This window comes from Myotis lucifugus, unplaced genomic scaffold (assembly GCF_000147115.1).
Source record: "Myotis lucifugus unplaced genomic scaffold, Myoluc2.0 scaffold_120, whole genome shotgun sequence".
Taxonomy (NCBI): Eukaryota; Metazoa; Chordata; class Mammalia; order Chiroptera; family Vespertilionidae; genus Myotis; species Myotis lucifugus.
In genome coordinates, this window is record NW_005871168.1 from 3,063,184 (window position 1) to 3,069,675 (window position 6,492).

The 6,492-nt window shown below is 36.2% G+C and overlaps 1 pseudogene; it reads right to left on the reverse strand.

The window, feature by feature from the left end:
- Positions 1–730: 730 nt before the first annotated feature.
- Positions 731–1,656, reverse strand: LOC102432007 (annotated as a pseudogene).
- Between the last annotated feature and the right edge of the window lie 4,836 nt (positions 1,657–6,492).

The following is a 6,492-nucleotide window of genomic DNA, read 5'->3' on the forward strand; positions in this document are numbered from 1 at the left end:
TTATTAATTCTGCGATTGAATTTGGTTAGGAGTTGGGGACAAAGCAGGCTGGTCAGGTAGATAGCAAGTGGCCTCCAGATAATTAAATAAACATACCCTTTATAGAAGTTCATTTGCATCTTATATACAGAATTTCTGTTTCCTTATTTTATTTTTTTATTTTTTTTAATAGGCTTTATTTTTTAAAGTAATTTTACATTTACAGAAAAATTAAGATAGTACAGAGCTGTCATGTACCTGGCATCAGTTTCACCAATTACTAACATCCTACAGTGGTATGGTGTATTTGTTACATTTCATAAACCAATATTCATACATTACCATTAACTAAAATCTGTATTTGCATTTTAATTACAATTACATAAAGTCAAAACAAAACTACTTAATTTGCTAGAAACCTACAAATTCAAATATATGCTGAAAATACATCAGAGTAATTGCCCATGCAGCTATGAGATAGGAAGTAAGAAATGTGACTAAAAGGGAATAAACCAATAAATGAAATAAGAGCTTTTCAGGAGCAGATAGCTGGTTACAAACTGAAAAGTACAATGAACTAACTCGGGTATCTAAAAAAAGGAGGAGGGCCGAAACCGGTTTGGCTCAGTGGATAGAGCGTCGGCTTGCGGACTGAAAGGTCCCGGTTCGATTCCGGTCAAGGGCATGTACCTGGGTTGCGGGCACATCCCCAGTGGGAGATGTGCAGGAGGCAGCTGATCGATGACCCCCATGCTGCATTATCTTTAATTAAGTACAAAGACTCTTCTAATCATGTCACCTCAGCTCATTTCACCAACTGTTTGGCCGCCAGTCTCTTGTCGCTCTCTTCAGCAATGGTGAGGCGAATACCCTTTCCACGGGGAAGGGAAATCCATGGTTTGTTGCCTTTGCCAATAACAAAAATACTGGAGAGCCGGGTGGCAAAGCTATTGCCATGAACTTGGTATCTCTGACATGAACTACGTCAAAAGAACCAGGGTGTTTCTCTCTGTTGGTGATCACACCAATTCTTCCCAGGTTGGCACCTCCGGTGATCATCCACAGGTTACCTGTGTCAAACTTGATGAAATCGGCAATTTTGCCAGATTCTAAATCAATCTGAATGGTGTCGTTCACCTTGATGAGGGGATCAGGGTAGCGGATGGTAGGAGCATCATGGGTCACCAGATGAGGGATTCCCTTTGTGCCCACAAAGATCTTCCGCACTTTGCACAGCTTGTACTTAGCCTCCTCAGGTGTTATACGATGAACAGCAAAGCGACGCTTGGTGTCATAGACCAGACGGAAATTCTCTCCTGTCTTATCAATGCTGATGACATCCATAAAGCCAGCAGGGTAGGTTATATCGGTTCAGACTTTGCCATCGATCTTAATGAACCGCTGCATGCAGATCTTCTTTACTTCATCTCCTGTTAGGGCATACTTAAGTCTGTTTCTTAGGAAAATGATGAGAGGGAGACATTCTCTCAGCTTGTGGGGACCGGTAGATGGACGAGGAGCAAATATCCAGGTCAGTTTATCCAGCATCCAATGCTTTGGAGCTGCTACACGCTTCAGGTGCTTCTTGGGACCACGAGCCATGGCTGTGCTAGGCACGGAAAGAGGACTCTCTTCTTGCTAGTAAAAACGAAATGAAGTTTAAGAAAGTAGTCACCTGCTGCACCTCAGTCTCCAACACAATGGTGTCTCACGCAATGGTCTGTTTCCCTATTTTAAAAGGAGGGAAGGAATATTACTTAAAGACGTACTGTTAGAAAGTCACTTTTTATCCTGTGAGTTTTCTCATCTACTCCAGTTCCATTGGTCACTTCCTCAACTTTTTCTACTGATGCTGTTCTTTCTGCTGCATAATCCATTTCCCTACGTTTGAAGGTTACCTTTCTTTCATTTCTCTTTAAAGTCAAAGACCCTTTTTTACTTCAATTTTGAACACCATCCTCAGTTGCTCATTTCTAAGATTTACTAAAAGAGTGTGTCCTCTGAAGACTAAGAGAATTGTATCTTCATATACAGATGCTAATGCATTAAACACAAAATTTAAAATGTAGTTTAAAGATTACTTTATCTTATTTCTGAGTTGTATGGCTTCCTTACTATTTATGTCCAGAATTGCATATGTCATACTCAAGCATAGATAGAGTGTGATTAAATTAATATATTGAAGGAGGTGAGGTACTATGTCTTATTCCTTATTTTTAGAGTCCTCAATGTAGGTCATGAATATGCACACATTTAATCATAAATCCACAGCTTTCCAATTACTACCTTATGACCCTGAGGTATTATTTAACATCTACATGGTTTAGATGCTATGCTGAAAAATTGATATTAACTAGGGTAACCATATAATGTATTTTCCAAACAGAGACACTTTTGTGAATGGTAGATAATGCTAATAATAATTTTACTCTTGAAATACAGATATAAATTTGGGTTGTTCAAAAGAATACAGGACATATGGACATCCATGCTACTAATAATAGTAGGCAACATCAAGAGAGAAAACATGCAGACATATAACTTATAACTGTAGATGCTCAATAAATGTTAAATTATTGTTATTAATATATTCATATATTATTATTAACTTAGAAAAACACTTGGGCCATATTTGGTCAATACCAGGTATTACCTCACAAAGACAATTAAACTATCTGGGGCATTGTAGTTGTTATCTCACTTTTGCTTCTTTTACATTTTTTGGATAAAATATTTCCAAGTTAAACTAGTCTCACCATCAGTAAATTTTTATAATCTGAATGAAATAAATAAAATACTTTGCTGAACTCAGGTTTGCTTGGCAGAATTCAGTCCTCTGTAGAGATTTAGAAGGGCTGATCAATTTTTTGAATAAACTCTGTAGGATCATTTTGAAACTAGTCTTAACCTCTTATTTTAAAGGCAGAATCATTTCAATTCCTCTAATTTCCATTGAGGAATTATGAAGACCTTCATAAGTATAATTTTTCAGCTCTTTCATTTATGCAGATCCCCAGTGAATCCTGCACAAAGTTTATTAAACTCCTTACGAAGCCTCATATTGGACACTGTTCTCTAAGAAAGCTATAATGTTGAGTATAGCAAGAGAATAACATTGAAATTCCTATATGCCAATTTGGCATTCTAGTAAAACATTCTTGTGTATAATTTAGCATTGTACTTGATTTATTACTTTCTACTGAAATAAACATAACCTCTGTTTCCTAGGAGCTTAAAATAACAATAAAATACAGACTTCTTCAGGCCAGTACGATCTTTATGATGGTGTAGATATTAGACAAAGTTCCACAAGGACCAAGTCGGTGTTACTATACACAGTATATAGCAAGCTCCTAGCAGAGGACTTGACACATAATAGACTGCTAGTAAATATTTGCTGAATAGATGAATGAGTGTATGAACAAATGAAAATAAACATAGATGAGAGAATAGTAAATGTAGTGAGTCAAATATTATGTACAAATAAAACTATCAGATGCTGCCTAGCTGGCATGGCTCAGTGGTTAAGCATTGACCTCTGAACCAGAAAGTCACAGTTCGATCCCCAGTGTGGGGCATGCAGGAGGCAGCTGATCAATGATTCTCTTTCATCATTGATATTTCTATCTCTCTATCCCTTCCTCTTTGAAATCAATAATATATATATATGTATATATATAGACACATACATATACATATATATATAATCAGATGCTAGAATCTGTTTATTATTTACTCAGGAATATTTATTGAACACTACTTCTGCTAAATACTAAGAATACAAAAGAAAATTAAAATGCAGTCATTGTTAACTTATAAACATAGAAAAATATTATCAATTATATAAAATAATAGCTAACAATCCCAATGTACAACACAAACAATAAAGTTTGTTCCATAAATGCAAACATGGTTTAACAATAAGAACTGTTTTCTTCATTACATTGTTAAGTAAAAGGGAAAAATGTCATATGGTCATAAAAATAGATGACAAAAAGTATTTTGGTAACATCTAAATATTTCTGGCATTTGTGTTGACAAACTTGGAATAGAAAATATTCTTAACACAAGCAGTATAAATTAGGAATGATTATAGATATTATTATAAAAGGGTGAATCACTAGAGTCTCATTCAAGTCACAAACAAGTGCCTTGTATTGTTACCATTATTCTCCATTCTATAAGCTGTAAATTAAAAAAAGAAACAATGGTAGAGATACTGTAAAGAAAGAGATAAAATGATAATGATTAACATATCTGCGTGTGTTTGTGTATGAAAAATTAAGCAAACATGTTCATCAAACTGTCAATGTGCTATCTTGAAAAGAGATAAAATTGCAGGAATGATAAATTGCAGCTTTCTCATGTTTCTGTTTACAGTTCTGTATTGGCATGATGGGGGTAGTTACAGCACTGAATATATGAATAGAGGCACATTCCCTGCCCTCTTGGAGCTGCATGGAGGAAGAGAGACATAATTGCCTTGTGAAACCAAGCACAGTAGAAGTCCTTACACGGACTTTAAGAGAAAAGAGGAGAAAGGAACCAATCCGGTTTCAGGGAAGACTTTGGAGAGGCACAGTGGGAAGAAGAAGAAAAAGTAAATACTTTCAAGGCAGTGAAAATAATGAGTGTGAGAAATTAAGGACTATAAAAACATAATTTATTCTGTGAGAGCAAATCTTTCCAAGCAGCTAAGAGCTTAGGGTGTAAGGGAAAAAGGAAATGGTGGGAACAGCATGTTGAGAAAGGGGGTTTTGACTAATTTCTAAAACTTGGTTATCGTGTCAAGGAGATGAGGTTTAATTTCATAACAATGGTAACCATTCATTTCATTCATGTATACCCAAATAAATCATTAAAATCTATTTACTCCTTATAATATGTATATGTATATTATACACTATTTATAATAATATAAAATATAGGTTATGTTGTTGAAAAACTATACACCTGTTTTATATTTCTACATTGCCACCAAAAGAGTTTTACCTAATTGTTTAGCAGTTTCAAAAGATACATTTCTAGCCTGGTATATATTGTAAACCAAATGACAAAAGAGTTTCTTTCAGTAAAACCCATCATTGCCCTTCCAGTGGGGCTCAGTGGTTGAGTGTTGACCAATGAACCAGAAGGTCAGGGTTCGATCCTCAGTAGGAGGCATGCAAGAGGCAGCCAATCAGTGATTCTCATCATTGATGTGTCTATACCTCTCTTCCTCTCCCATCCTCTCTCTGTAATGAATAAAAACATATTTAAAAAACAAAACCATCATCTACATTAGAATTTCTATTGAAAAAAATAAATTACCTGGTTGAAATAAGATACAGCCCCCTTCAAAACTCTCAGAAGCTATGCATTCTTGAAATGTCCCTTTGTTTATAACTCTGGAGATTTTGTACCTGGGGAATATGCATATAACCCTGGAGATTTTGTACCTGGGGAATATGCAAAATACTATCCAGGATGGGTGAGGAAAATGGACAAGAATAATTGTGAAAGGAGTGCTGGGAAAGGAGGACCTGTGGACAGCAAAATTGTTCTCAGGAAGGTCTGTTTTAGGATAAAATGTATATGGAAATTGAAGACGGGAAATGTATTTCATTAAAACAAACTATCTATGATCTCATATCACCTAGAAAGTCTTTCTGTAGCCAAGAGGAAAAAGGGTGTCAGTTTGTAAACCACTTTCATTGAGAAAAAAGAGTCATTTGTAAATTTGTATATTTATTTTTTTCTAGTAACTATTTTTTTTAATTTTGTTTTATTGCTTAAAGTATTATAAAGAGTATTATATATGTCTCCTTTTTTTCTCCCCTTGACCTTCCCCTGGCCTCCCATACCCCCCAGTGTCTTGTGTCCATTGGTTATGCTTATATGCATGCATACAAGTCCTTTGGTTGATCTCTTACCCGCCCCCCCCCCCCCGCCCCGCAACCCTCCCCAGCCTTCCTGCTGTAGTTTGACAGTCTGTTCAATGTTGCTCTGCCTCTATCTATTTTTGTTCATCAGTTTATAATGGTCTTTATTATCCATAAATGAGTGAGATCATGTGGTATATTTCTTTCATTGACTGGCTTATTTCACTTAGCATAATGCTCTCCAGTTCCATCCATGCTGTTGCAAATGGTAGGAATTCCTTCTTTTTTACAGCAGCATAGTATTCCATCATGTAGATGTACCACAGTTTTCTAATCCATTCATCTGCTGATGGGCACTCAGGCTGTTTCCAGATCTTAGCTATGGTGAATTGTGCTGCTATGAACATAGGGACGCATATATCCTTTCTGATTGGTGTTTCTGTTTTCTTGGGATATATTCCTAGAAGTGGGATCACTGGGTCAAATGGGAGTTCCATTTTTAATTTTTTGAGGAAACTCCATACTGTCTTCCATAGTGGTGGACCAGTCTGCATTCCCAACAGCAATGCACGAGTGTTCCCTTTTCTCCACATCTTCTCCAGCACTTGTCGTTTGTTGATTTGTTGATGATAGCCATTCTGACAGGTGTGAG